The sequence below is a fragment of the Aphelocoma coerulescens genome, chromosome 5 (assembly GCF_041296385.1).
Source record: "Aphelocoma coerulescens isolate FSJ_1873_10779 chromosome 5, UR_Acoe_1.0, whole genome shotgun sequence".
In the NCBI taxonomy this organism is placed as follows: Eukaryota; Metazoa; Chordata; class Aves; order Passeriformes; family Corvidae; genus Aphelocoma; species Aphelocoma coerulescens.
This window is the reverse complement of record NC_091019.1, coordinates 64,204,640-64,218,955: the sequence shown is the minus strand read 5'-3', so window position 1 is coordinate 64,218,955 and position 14,316 is coordinate 64,204,640. Positions and strand designations below refer to the sequence as shown.

The following is a 14,316-nucleotide window of genomic DNA, read 5'->3' as shown; positions in this document are numbered from 1 at the left end:
TCTGGAGCTCTCCTGCAGCTCTGCCTGTGCCTGAGCCCCGTGGCTTTGCACAAGGCTGGTGATTGCCCTTAAACCATGAGAAACAGCAGTGAAGCCAATGTCAGTCTGTTAACAAGGCCCACAGCACAGCCAGTGCCTCAGTGCTGCAGGGGAAGGGAGAAGCTGCAGCAGGAGAAGGCTTTGGGACAGGACACTCCTGCTCTAAGTAGCTTTTAGGGAACACAGGCAGCCCCTGCTAAAGGTTGTCTTGTGAAATAAGGAGATGCCAAGAGCTGAGGGTCACCACTTGCCACAGCAAGTCCTAATGTAAAGGTTTAAGGAGCTGGAGGTTATGAGTTCATGTGTAGATTTATCCTCTGTGCTGATATCCATCCACCATGGAAGTCATGGTCACCATGGGGGTCACCTGGGTCCTCCTGGCAGCAGTTTTCAGCCTCTTCCACTGGCATGAGGAGGAGAACAGTGCAGTTCAGGCATGGTGTGGGTGATGGACACCCTGGTAGGCTGTTTGCAGCAGTCCTGGCTGGATACTTCCCTGTATTTCCCCTGGACCAGCACTGGGAAGGCCGCAAAAGTGAGTTCAGTCCTGAACGGAGCATGAAACAGGGGAGGAGAACATGGAGACACAGAGCTCAGCCAAGTTCTGCGCTGGTTTTCATAACTAGTAAAGATCCGGTATGAATATGAGATTGAAAGGCCTCAAAGCTGATTAAATCTGTTTGATATTTGAGGGTTTCCTCCCCCTCCCTCCCCTTTGTTAAAGGACAGTCTCCTCCTTCAAAGTGAGTGATGGTCTAAAGTCGTAATGCTGATTATTGCTGAGATTCTCACACAAATGCGGTGGGGAGAAGGGAGGAAGAATAAAAATCCCTGTAGGGTAGTTTAAAGTCGGCGTGAGTAGTGTGTAATCTACCCAACAGGATTGATCCAGGTCAGGCATTAAAGGCTAAAATGGATTAAACAAAAGACATTCCCCTTGTAACAAGAAGGAAAAACTTCAAAGGTGGGATTTGTTCTTGTTATGACAAAGGAAGTGGATTTACCAAGTGCCTGGGGGCACACACCCCTCCGCGGCTTTCAATTTGCTCGAGTTGCTCTGAAGAAACAGGACAAAATGCGTGGGGGTTTTCGCCGTGCGCCTCGACGCTGCCGGGGCCCTCCCCGGGGTAAGAACGCTGGGTTAAGAGGATCGGCTTGGCATCGCCTTTTCTTGTTTTGTTTTGTTCGCTCTTTAGAGGGAAAAAAAAAAAAAAAAAAAAAAAGAAGAAAAAAGAAAGGGCGGGGCGGGAACAACAAAAGGAGGGAGAAAGGGAGGGTTGGTGGTGTGTCAGAGAGATAGAGTGGCTGAGGGTGGTGGGGACAGGTGGGACAAGTGTGGGCAGGGGTGAGATGGGAAGTGGGAGTTTCAAAGCAAAGAAAGACCAGGTTGTCCCAGATAGGAGTGAAGGGCTGGAAAAGGGGCTGGACCTGTTTTAAATAGCAACTACCCTCCGCATGAAGATGCCTTTTCCCTCCTACTCCTCACTGGTCACACCATGGCCAAGGTCAGTGCTGATTGTCCCTGGCCAGTGGACATGAAGGTGTGGGCACATCCCCATCTCTACATGGACCACGAGGGAAGGGACGGGACCTTCAGGCCAACAAATCTCACGAGGCCAACAAATCTCACCAGGCCAACAAATCTCACCACGACTCCAGGTGAGCGCTACAGCCCCTTGTTCTTACAAGACTTGCACCCTGCCGTGGGGGGATTATTCTTTTCTTTCTTGTTCTTGAACCCACTCCAGGATGAAGCTAATTCTCCTCCCTGGCTGGGAAAAGGTACAGTGGCAGTAGGCATGGCGACAGCAGGGCATGGTGGCAAGCAGTCATGGCTGCAGCGAGTCCTTCTGTCCTTCTGGGACGTGCTGTGACACCAAACATCTGCAGGACTCAGTGAGGAAGCCTGTAACACTCAAAACCTTCCCCAGCATTGGGCTTTCATGAAGCCTAAAATGCTCCTTGGCATCTGGTGCACCCCAATCTGGAGCATCTCAAGCTGGGCTGGACTGGGCTGTTGGGCGATCCTACAACAGGATGGTGGGGACATGGTGGCTTCCATGTTGTCTCGTACCTCTGATTGCTGGAATTCAAACTACAGTCCATTTGGAACCAAGCCTTTGTCATTTTGAGCCATTTCTTGAAGGGAACAAGCCCCACGGTCTAATCCGTGTGATCGCAGCCGGGTTAAGTTGAATCTGTCTGTGTGCCCGTGTGTGTGTACGAGTTTTCCATACTAAAGCCAGGTTAATTCTGCTAGGAAGGGGATCCTCGCTCTGGTGCAGCACAGGGCTGCTGTATTTCTATCTAATTACCCAGGTAATGCAATTAGAAAATCGGGTCTAAGCTGACATCAAGAGGAGAGGTCCCCAGGTTTGCACAGCAACAGGACTACGGCGATTAAATGTGCCACACTCAATTATTGACATGTGAAAGCGTCTTTGGGAAACTCCATCTCCATCCACATTGTCCAAGATAGCCAACAGATCTGAGCTGCAACTCACTGCTTTGTGGACAGAGAAGAAGGGTTTTATGGGGGCCTGGAGTGACAGGACAAGGGGGAATGGATTCAGACTGCCAGAGGGCAGGGTTAGATGGGATAGTGGGAAGAAATTCTTTCCTGTGAGGGTGGAGAGGCCCTGGCACAGGGTGCCCAGAGAAGCTGTGGCTGCCCCATCCCTGGAATTGTCCAAGGGTGGGGCTTGGAGCAACCTGGGCTAGTGGGAGGTATACCTGCCCAGGGCAGGAAGGTTGGAATGAGATGGGCTTTAAGGTCCAGCCCAAGCTATTCTGGGATTCTGTGAACATGAGCTGCTTCTCCCAAAGTGTCAAGCTGAGGAGGTGGGAGTGGGCTGACTCATCTCCTCAGGGCCTTCTGCTTGGGCTCAGCATCTTCCTCAGGAGACTTTCCCAGGCAGAGAGTGTGAGGGACAGGGATCACCTCTAGCTGGGAAGGGCACTTAAGGACAGATGGGGATAAACAGCAAACAAGGTGCCCACAGTTACCACAGAGCCCCTTTCCCTTTTCTGCAGCACAGTTATTTCTACAGAGCACGACCACATCCCTTTAAACACAAGTGTAAATGGTTCCTGCTGAGGTGAGGACAAATGATGGAGCTGTGGATTCCCTCACTTCAGGAACCCACACAGGTCCAAAGGACCACCCCTGGCTGGAAGCAGGATCGTGGCAGAGCAGTGGAGGTGAAGAAAAGGTGTGAAGGTATCACTCCATGCTTAACTTCTTCTGACCTCCAGGGTGGCTGGTCCTGTCCTTCTCTGACACTGCTGCCTGGGCAGCTTTGGCTAATGCACTTGTATTTAACCATGTCCGTGCCGAGCTTTAATGACAGAATCATTTATTTCTCTTTGGAGGAGTTGTGGAGTGATTCCTGCTGTGGTTTGTCCAGCTCCATGGCTCTCATCCCTTTCTGTCACTTCCTGAGAGCACTTAATTGTGTCTTTATATCCCCAAGCTTTGCTGGGGGTATCAGCTCTGCTCAGTGGCTGGGTGGATGGACAGGGATGTGGGGTGGTCTCTCTGCCAGGGCTGTGACTGCAAGATGCCCCACACAAAGGCCCAGCCTGCTTGTCCAGAGATGGGTTGGTCCAGGTCACTTTATGCCTCAGTTTCTCCCCTCTAAAGTGGGGGTGCTACCACACCATCCTTCTTCCTGTCTTCTCCAAGCAGAGGACAAGACACCCTATGGCCCATTAAAATCCTCCCACACCATCTCTCTGCAAAACTTTATTCTTTGGGGTCTTCTTGGGGGGTCTCAGTTTTATATTAAGGTCCTGGAAGTCTTTTCACACCAAATCACAGAATCACTTATGTTGGAAAAGGCCTCTAAGATTGTCAAGTCCAACCTTTGACTGATCACCACCTTGTCAACCAGATCAGAGCACTGAGTGCCATGGCCAGTCTTTTCTGGATCACTTCCAAGGGATGGTGACTCCTGGCCAACCCATTCCAATGCTTGACAACTCTTTCCATGATGAAATTCCTCCTAATGTCCAACCTGAACCTTCCCTGGCATAGCTTGGGGCCATTTCCTCTCATTCTGCCATTGGCTGCCTGGGAGCAGAGCCTGATCCCCACCTGGCTCCAACTTCCTTTCAGGGAGTTGCAGAGAGGGATAAAGTCACACCTGAGCCTCCTTTTCTCCAGTCTGAGCCCCACCCCCAGATCCTTCAGTTGCTCCTCATTGTCCTTCCTCTCCAGTTTTGCATCTCATGACAGGGCAGTGGGCATGTGGCCAATCCCATCAGCCCCAAACATGTTCCAGGTGGTCTCTCCTCACTCCCAGCTCACTCGGGGCTTTGAAAATCCCCTCTACCTAAGCCACACCATTGCACAACCTCTTTCTTTGCATTATCTCAGCACCCACCAACGCACTGGGGCCACCACACAGCACCCCAGCAGGAAGCCTCGAGGGCTGGCAACTCCTCCATCCTCCGCGGCTCTCCCACCTCCTGCTCCTTCGCAGGTTTCTAGGAAATCCTGCTGGGTTTTGTTTGGGTTTTCACAAACACCCTCTTGCCTGGGTTTTCGTGTTTGCCTCCCTATTTTTTGCTTCCTTGGAAGGGGCTCGTGCATCCCGCGAGCTTGGCACGCTCTGAAAAAGATAAGCGTGAGTTTTCCGTCTCCACAGGTGAGCTTTCTGCGCTGGGATCAGCAAGGGGCCCTTGCACATGGGGAAAACATTTGCCTGATTACGCTCTACCGCTGCCAAAGCTCTTGTTGGCACAAGGTACTCTGTGCAGTCAGCTTGAAAAAGGGGGAGAAAACACAAAAATCGAGAAGGCGAAGGAGGTGCGGAGTTCGTAGGATATGGGGCAGTGGGGGAAGATGAGAGGTGGGGCTAAAAGAGCAGTAACATAGGGATGCTGGGCACCATGGGGCAGAGGATGAGGGGATAATTCCCTGTGGCAGAAATATGCCATCTGTAAAAACCTATTTGGGCTCTTTTTATAGGAAGCGAGGTGGTAAAACTACATTCTTTAGCAAATAATTTAAATATTGCCAGTCACGTCACATTGTGGTTGTTTGGAAATAATTATATCCATATCACAGACAGTAAATAATAGATGTGCTTTCACTAACATTTTATTCATGTTCTGTTTTAATATGGCAAACTTAGAAGTAATTTAATCTCCCAGTAAATTGAACTGGTAGGGGGTTCTTCACACAGAAGATTGCAAGTTATTAATTCTAGGCAGTCTTCATCTTGTACAATTAGTCACTGTTTGCAGCTGGAAATGTTTTATTAATTTTCCATAGCAGTTGATTTTCCACAGTTTTCTCAGTTTAAATTAAGCAGTAAGAGCCGCTGTTTCTTCTTAAATAAATTTCCTTTCCACAAAAATACATGCCTCTGGCTATGTCAATTTTCCCGTTTGATTAAAGTGCCAGCAGGCAATTAATAACTTAATGCATTTTAAAGTACTTTTGGAAAAGTAATTTGAATAGCCAAACTTGTATATTTGAATTGATTGTTGCAGAAGATTTAACACACATTCTTAAATCACAGAACCTTGTAAAGGACAAATGAAGAGTTGCAGAAGCAGCAGCCACTGTCCTACACTGTCTCCTAAAAACAGAGGGATCTTCTAAGGCTCCTTCTTTTCTGGGATTGTCACCCATATTGTGGTCTTGGGAGAGGGGTTGAGGCCTGGTTCATCTGGAGGGTTGCAAGAGAAGGGATTTGCTGCATTGGATGAACTCATTGGAGATGAGGTCCTTGGGAAGCCCTGAGGCAAGGACCTGCTCTGGTAAATAATTGTCCCTTCTCCACTGCATGGGCTGGGACATTCCCAGTCCCAACACAGGCTCCCACTGCCAGCAGGAATCTGCTCTCAGGTGTGTCCCAGAGGGTCCTTATGGTGATTCAGACCTAATTTCATTGCACATCCATCATAGAATGGTTTGGGTTGGAAGGGACCTCAAAGCCCATCCTGTTCCAACCCCTGTGCCATGGGCGGGGACAACTTCCACTGTGCCAGGGTGCTCCAAGCCCCATCCAACCTGGCCTTGGACACTTCCAGGGATCCAGGGGCAGCCACAGCTTCTCTGGGCACCCTGTGCCAGGGCCTCACCACCCACACAGGGAAGAATTTCTTCCTAATACCCCATCTAAACCTACTCTCTTTTAGTTTGAAGCCATTCCCCCTTACCCTGTCACTCCATGCTCTTCCAAAAATTCCCTCTCCATCCTTCTTGAAGGCTCCCTTCAGGCACTGGAAGTCACACCGAAGCCTTCTCCTTTCCAGGCTTAGAATTCCCAATTCTACCAGTCTTTAGCCATCAAGAATTTTGTCAATTAAAAACCATTCCCCCTTTTCCTCTTGCTATCTGCTCCTGTAAAAAGTCACTCTCCATGTCCACACCCATGGTTATATCCATGCCCGTTCCCATGTCTATCCTTGGCCAGGCTCAGCAGGAGCAGCTCAGTGCAAGCCCCTCCTGCAATTCCAACCCTTCCCTCACACAGAAACAAGGACCTCAAAAGGTCACCTCACCCATGCCTGGCCCTCAGGTGGAATCAGCAACTTCCAGACTAGAGAGATGAGCTCTCATGAGACCCCACCACATCCCCTGGGCACCCATCCAGGCTGGGCTGCCCTTCCAATGACTCTGTCACGGCTGTACCTCCCGTTGGATGCATTTTCCCGGGAAGTTGTGCAGCGTGGCCGGGTGTGCCAGGGTCACGGCGGGCAGGCGAGCGGGGCGTTTCTCCTCCCACCCCTGACACCCTGATCCAGCAGAGCCCTTAAGCGCCCTCATAAATATAACCAGATAAACACCCCCTTCAAGTCGATGGCATTATTCCTCTGCTTGCCTTAAAGCAGGCGCTTAAGGACTTTGTTGGATTGGATTTGAAATGCTTTAGCCCTCATCTTTATCTGCCTTAAAATCAATCTTGGAATAGGGCTGTCTTGTATTTGTTCTCCCTTTCAAGACATCAGCAATTCTCTCATGTTTCCTCCTTTTTTTGCAGAGGTTGAGGAACGCTGTGGCATCACCCAGCTGCGAGGAGCTGAGGGCACCGTGAGAGACAACAATTAATTTCATCTGGTGCATCCACGAACTGGAAAGAGATTATTTTTCTTGATGCTGAGCTGACTTCTCTGACCATCTCAATGCAGACCTGGAGCCAACTGTAGGGTGGCAGGAGGGCAAGGGGTGGGTGATTCGTGTTGTGGCTATCAGCGTTTCACACATCTGAGAGCACGGCATGCCCCAGCTGAGAACTTCAATTCACTCAGTGCCAGATGAAATGGCAGCTGTGTTGGATTGATAAAAAATAATAATCGTGATGAAATAATAGGATTAATGCCAGCTAGTGCTGTTTAACCAAAAGGTCATTTTGACAGAGGTAAATTTTATCAGGAAGCATCAAAATATCAGATTTGTTTTTGATTTTTTGAGGAGAGGGCACTAAGAAGACAAAGTGGAGATGTTGAACATGCCAGGACTTTTCTGGGCTGTGGCATTTGGCTGGAAGCAGCTCCCAGTCTGCAAAGAGCAGGTTCCCAGCTCCAGGGACATCGTGGCCAAAGCTCTGGCATGACCAGCACCAGGCTCTGTGTCCCAGCTGGGAAATTCACCCTCAAACCATATTCCTCTGGGTGAACTCTTGGGGGTTTTATTTTTCTCTCATTTCTTGAAACGTGGGGTAGTTTCTGATTTCTCCACTAGAAAATACCTTCCTGCTGGTCTGGAAAACAAAATTCAGCATCACTCCAGTTCCCACCTGCCCTTGGTGACCTGTCTGGTCCCTGTGGGCAGCCTTGGCTCTCCAGGGACTGCTCAGGTTATGCCAGCACTGACTACTCTGCCTTTCCTCCCTGGACTGGGTTTGTGCCCATCCTAAGGATGATGGGGCTAAAATATATTTAAAAGAAAAGGAAAAGGAAAAGAAAAGAGAAAAGGAAAGGAAAGGAAAGGAAAGGAAAGGAAAGGAAAGGAAAGGAAAGGAAAGAAAAGAAAAGAAAAGAAAAGAAAAGAAAAGAAAAGAAAAGAAAAGAAAAGAAAAGAAAAGAAAAGAAAAGAAAAGAAAAGAAAAGAAAAGAAAAGAAAAGAAAAGAAAAGAAAAGAAAAGAAAAGAGAAAAGAAAAGAAAAGGGAAAAGGAAAGGAAAGGGAAAAGAAAAGAAAAGGGAAAAGGAAAGGGAAAGGAAAGGAAAGGGAAAAGAAAAGGAAAGGAAAAGAAAAGGAAAGGAAAAGAAAAGGAAAGGGAAAAGAAAAGGAAAGGGAAAGGAAAGGGAAAAGAAAAGGAAAAGAAAAGGAAAGGAAAAGAAAAGGAAAGGAAAAGAAAAGAAAAGGGAAAAGAAAAGGAAAGGAAAAGAAAAGGAAAGGAAAAGAAAAGGAAAGGGAAAAGAAAAGGAAAGGAAAAGGAAAGGAAAAGAAAAGGAAAGGGAAAAGAAAAGGAAAGGAAAAGGAAAGGAAAAGGAAAGGGAAAAGAAAAGGAAAAGGAAAGGGAAAAGAAAAGGAAAGGGAAAAGGAAAGGAAAAGAAAAGGAAAGGGAAAAGAAAAGGAAAGGAAAAGGAAAAGAAAAGGGAAAGGAAAAGGAAAGGAAAAGGAAAAGAAAAGGGAAAGGAAAAGGAAAAGAAAAGGAAAAGAAAAGGGAAAGGAAAAGGAAAGGGAAAAGAAAAGGAAAAGGAAAGGGAAAAGAAAAGGAAAGGGAAAAGAAAAGGAAAGGAAAAGAAAGGGAAAGGGAAAGGAAAGAGAAAAGAAAAGAAAAGAAAAGAGAAAAGAAGAAAAGTTTTATAGCTCTGCTCCTTGCCTGGGGCTGTGGCAGAAGGAGAAAAGTTGATTGGGAGGAATAAGTCTTTACCTGTGTGTCTCCCTTCTGCTGGTGGTTTTGCAGGATCTCCACCTCTCTGCTTTCCCAAGAAGCCTGTCCTGCAACCCTGGATTTTCCCAGTGGGTCTCATGTCCCTCCTGCAGGTGGGACCCTGCTGCCAGAGGCCTCCTTCTGGGCTCTCCATCTGTCCTTGCTGCACCATGCATTGCCCTTTTTGCCTCCTCTGAAGAGCAGAGTGGTGTCCTTGAGCCTCCCGTGCACCTCCCTGCCATGTGCACCGTGTCCAGGGATGTCACCAAGGGCTTCCCCACGCCATGACCAACCTGATGAGTTGAAGGTGTCCCTGCCCATGGCAGGAGGGTTGGACTGAATGGCCTTGGAAGGTCCCTTCCAACCCAAGCCATTCTGTGATTCCATGATTCCATGACAGCCTGCAACTAGCCATGCTCCATCAGCCTCAGGCTCTGCATTTCTGGAAGTCCCTTGGCATCCCAGGACCAGAGCTGGGGGGCTGTCCCCTCCTTGCCTGCTCCACCTGCCACCTCCCTGCTGCTGAGGGTGGTTTGTATCTTGCTGTGTGTGCACCCTCCAGCACAGCCCCGTTAAAACCAGTGCACCCCAGTTCAGCGAGCGAGCGGTGGATTTGCTTTATTTTTTTCCCTTGGAAGTGAGAGGTGGTTTCCAGCAAATGCCAAAAGTGGGTTTTCTCCTGGATTTGGCTGCTGAAGTGTGGGACTGTGCTGTTTCCATCCCAGGAGCTGCTCTCCCACTGCTCCCAGATCAAATGCAAACAGGAGCTGTGGGAGGCCAGCCCGTCTCTAACTGCGTGAATCCATCTGAAGGGAAGAGACAAAATCCCCAAATCTCGAAATAATGAAAACAAAGATATCCAAGTAATAAAATCTGCGAGAAGCACAAAGACAACATAACTCAGATCTCAGCTGGCTCAAAGAAAGTGTCCATTAACAAGGGATTAGCGGGAGGGAAGTACACAACCAGTCAATAGGAAGTGAAAACACACCACACAGTCACTTCGTATCACAGCCCAATGCAGGGTTAGGATGAAGGATGAGATGGTAAAGTCAGAATAACAGCTACTCCAGAAATCTATCAAATAAAATAAAAAAGTGCTGCCAAACCTGCCTTTGCTGCGGTGCCTTGTTCTTAAGAAAAAAAATCTGTTTTCCTCTTGAAAAACAGAGATTTTGCTTGTCTTGGGGCTATCTCCTGACAGATTTGGAGCTTTGGGGTGCCTTCTTTACACAAACAGAAATAAAAAATCAGTGAGATCGATTATGTTCTCCCCAGTGCTGTTTTTCAGCTAGGCTGAAAGGGTCCCAAACTCTTCCTTCCCGAAATTGCATTGTAATCACTTGTTTGAAAGGCACTGGTGGCTTGTGGAGTATTTCTTCAAAAGCAGGGCAGGAGCAAGTGCTGCGTAATTAGATATGCAGAGAGTGTAGCGTGTGTGGGTGATACATTCATTTGGAGTAATTCACACACTTGCACTTCCATCGTTATTTAGAGATTAAACCAGTTCAGCTCCTCAGTGCTCACGTCTGCCCAACACCCCCGTGGACTGCAGGCACTGGGGTCCCTCCTGAAGCCACAAAATATTAAACCCCATCCTAAAACGCTGCTCTTACATGAGTGCTCACAAGCAAAGCCTTATTTTAGTAACTCAGAGTGTTAGCTGCTCTGTCTCAGGAGGATGGGGGAGAGGCTGGGTGGTACCCAACACCCCTCCACGGTGATTCACAGCCCCCTGGGGGGGGGGGGGGGGTCAGCCCAGCTGCATTGGAAACAGGGCCAGGTTCTAAATAGGGGCTTAATCTGAGTTAAAATTAAATGGGCTTAATCTGGTCTTAATCGGAAATAATACCTCCGGTGTTCTGGATGTATCGGCACAGGGCTGGCGGGACCAGCCACTGTCCTTCACGAGCCCTGGGCAGTGCTGCCAGGCAAGCTGGCTGGGACAGCAGCATCCTGCTGCCTCCTGAAATGATCTCTGGGTCTCTGTGGCCACCAGCAGCAGGGGTGATCATGCCCTCATCCTGACCACCTTCTGTAGACTGGAGACTTCTGAGTGCAAGACCGAAATTTGTTGAGTTTGTAGGTTTGTGAATGCCCTCACAGGCCTGCCCTGGAGTCAGTGGAACTCCCAAACCAGTGCAGGTGATGTTGTAGGTGACACACAGCTGTGGGCCCAGCACCTGGAGGTGTGCTGGGTGTGGCATGTGCTGTCAGGGTCCCCCCAGGGCAGTGGTCACAGGAAAAAGGAGCCCTGAGGTAAAAGCTGTGGGTTAGCTGCTCATCCTGCTGAATGCAGGTGAAACCATTCACCTGAGCCTGGAAGAAAAGGAAAATGCAATGGGTACAACAGAGAGGATGGGAAGGAAGTGGGACAGACCTCAGGGACAGGGTCACACTGGCAGCCCAAGCACAGTAGGACCCTGGCGGGGCTCAGCCCAGCACTGGGATCAGACACTTGCTCTTCCAGCATGAGCAAAAGTAGCAGGAGGATGTTTCAGGAGCAGATGAGAGGCTCTCCCACTACCAAAGTCCATACATTCATAGGATATCCTGAGCTGGAAGGGGTCCACAAGGATCATCCAGTCCAGCTCCAGGCCCTGCACAGACACCCCAACAATCCCACTCTGTGCATCCCTGAGAGCGTTGTCCAAACCCTCCTGGAGCTCTGGCAGCCTTGGGGCTGTGACCACTGCCCTGGGGACCGTGTTCCAGTGCTCAATCACCCTCTGAATGAAGAACCTTTTCCTGATACCCAACTTAAACCTCCCCTGACTCAGCTTGATGCCATTCCCATGGCCAAAACCCAGTGAAAGCAGAAGGAAAGCTTTTAACTTCCTTACAGCTGCCTCTGGAGCCAGGGTACAGCTGAGCCCTTCTCCACCCCAAAGCCATCTCAGTGCCCTTCAGAGGCATCAGCAGGTCCTGCTGAAGACCTTTCCCAGCTCTTTCAACATCCCCCAGTGAGGGTGGGTTGTGCACCCAAAGCCTTGCACGCATTGCCAGAGGATCTGGGCACCTCCAGCTCAGAGGTTTCTGCTCCCTGGGTTTACAAACTTAAACCAAAAGTGTTTTTCAGTACATGTGCCCTGAATCTTGCTCCAGCCTGATGGATTTAGGTGAGCATTTGTCCGAGTGGCATCATCTGACATCAACTGGCAACAGCTCCTGGGTTGGGGGAGAAGTTTTACAGCTTTGCTTTGCTTTTTGCCTGGCAGTTGGCGTGCAAATGCCCGCTCCCCAGAAAATAATGTACATTGTCCTGAGGATTTATGTGTTGCCAGCTGCAATTTATGAGATTCTGCAAGCTCTGCTGGTAGCTTTGTATACTGGCGGTTTCATTTTAGTGTCATCAGCCACAGATTATGACTGCAAGGGGTGCCTGTCTTTAATCTCATTTTTGAAGGAATTAATGTTATTAGTTTTGATGAATTAATGGTATTTAGGTGTGCAAGGTTAGCATGAATTAATGTCCACCTATTTCTGTTGTGTGGCTGACTATTGTAAAAGGAGTCTGGTAAGCAATCTTTACACAGTCTCTTTTTTTCTTCCCTTCTTTCTTTTGTAATGCTCTTTTAGGAGCTTAAAAATAATGTTTGAGGGGGTTTTTTTTCCCTCTTTCTTTTTAAGTAAAAAGAAATATTGAGTATTTTCCCCTGGGTAGACCTGACATTAACTTAGCCACTGCTGAGTCACGGAAGGCTAACAAGCATTTGGGAGCCCAACCAAAAGGCTCTGATTTATGGATGCTGCAGGTGGAGGAATAATTCATGGCATAGCTCAGCTTTCTGGGGAGGTCTGGCATTGCTGAGAATTGTGGATTTAATGGCTGAGGGAAGAGCACCAGGAGAGGAGTTGCAGGGAACCTGCCACCTCCAAAGTGGGTCACAAGAGTGCAGGACCATATGGGATCTGCTGCCACATGGAGACACAATTCCCTTTATGAGCTGTTCACCTTCTGCTTAAACAACTTTGCGTTAATTTTACCTTAGAATCATTGAATCCCAGAATGGTTTGGGTTGGAAGGAACCCTAGAGACCATCCCATTCCAAACCCCTGCCATGGGCAGGGACACCTTCCCCTATCCCAGGTTGCTCCACGCCCCATCCAACCTGGCCTTGGACACTTCCAGGGATCCAGGGGTGGCCACAGCTTCTCTGGGCATCCTGATGTGCCAGGGCCTCACCCTCAGCCAAGAATTTCTTCTGTATATCTAACCTAAATTTCCCCTTTTTCAGTTTAAACCCATTACATTCTTCTTAAACTTCCATGTTTTCCATGTTGTTGTTGTGTTGTTTGATAATTACAAAACCTCATTTCTCCTGGCTGATCCATGATCATTGTAACCTGGCTTGGTTGGGGTCCACTCTGTCCATCAGATCAAGGCAAGTGTGCTTCTTCCACTTGTTTGAGATGATTCTCTAGATTAACACCACTTTTATGGTGGGGGGAAAAAAATTGGTACAAATATTGCAAACTTCATGTCCAAATGGTTGCAATAGGACATGTTTTGAATTTCTGTGCCTGGGCTGAGAAGGCTTGACTTTGAAGGTGGACAATGTGTTGAAGGTCCTGACTGCTGCTCCATCCTTCAAAAGAAAGGACAGACAGATGTATCTGGCTCTTTCTTTGCCCACCCTGGAGAGAGCTTGGCATGGGCATTGCACAAGGTTACTGGGGAAAGATTAGACTGGTCTAATAAGTTTGGCCTCTTAGAAGGGGCCCCAGCTTTGTACTCGTGAGTACAAACAGCCTTTCTGAAAACAGGCAGCAATATTCACTTCCAAACCTTGAGGAATAACCCTTGTGGCAAAATCATTTTCTGCAATAAAATAAGCACAAAATTGGGTTCTGAGTAGACATGCCATGAACACCTAGACCAGATATTTATTTAGAGATCCCTGGCAATGGTCAAGGCAGGTTGGATGGGGCTTGGAACAACCTGGGATAGTGGAAGAAGGTGTCCCTGCCCACGGCAGCGGGTTGAAACGAGATAAGCTTTAAGGTCCCTTTCAACCCAAATAATTCTATGATTCAATGATTGTCAACAACCTGGGGACTGAGATCATTAAAAACCCTGAGATTTCTCTGCCTTCCCTTGATCCCATCAGCTGGGGACTTGGTCTGTCAAAAGATACTTAATAAGATCTGAGATCTGGCAGTGTAATCTGGATGGAGGGAACCTTTTATTGAGGATTATTTTTTTCCTTTCCTAACGAGGAGTCTCCAGGAACAGGCAGGGAATGCCTGAACTGCTGCAAGGATCCAGGTTTTATCGTGCCTGCCTGTGTGAAATGCTGCATTGTCTGGTGACAGCTACAGAGCCTTCCCCAAAATTGGGTTTGTTACAATGCATTTGCTGAAAAAAATTGAACACAAAAGATCTGAACCCCTTTACAAGGGAAGCACCTGTAGTATGTGATAGGCTTCTTTCTCCTGTATAGG

General features: G+C 48.3%; 1 long non-coding RNA gene across 2 annotated transcripts; it reads left to right on the top strand.

Moving 5' to 3' along the window:
- The first annotated feature begins 5,576 nt into the window (after window positions 1–5,576).
- LOC138110929 (uncharacterized) lies at window positions 5,577–9,903 on the top strand. Of its 2 annotated transcripts, none has more exons than XR_011151161.1 (3): window positions 5,577–5,808; window positions 7,035–7,219; window positions 8,905–9,903. It is a non-coding gene; the product is annotated as an uncharacterized lncRNA (long non-coding RNA). The 2 variants fall into 2 exon arrangements; XR_011151162.1 differs by having other exon boundaries at window positions 5,577–5,896.
- Window positions 9,904–14,316: the final 4,413 nt, after the last annotated feature.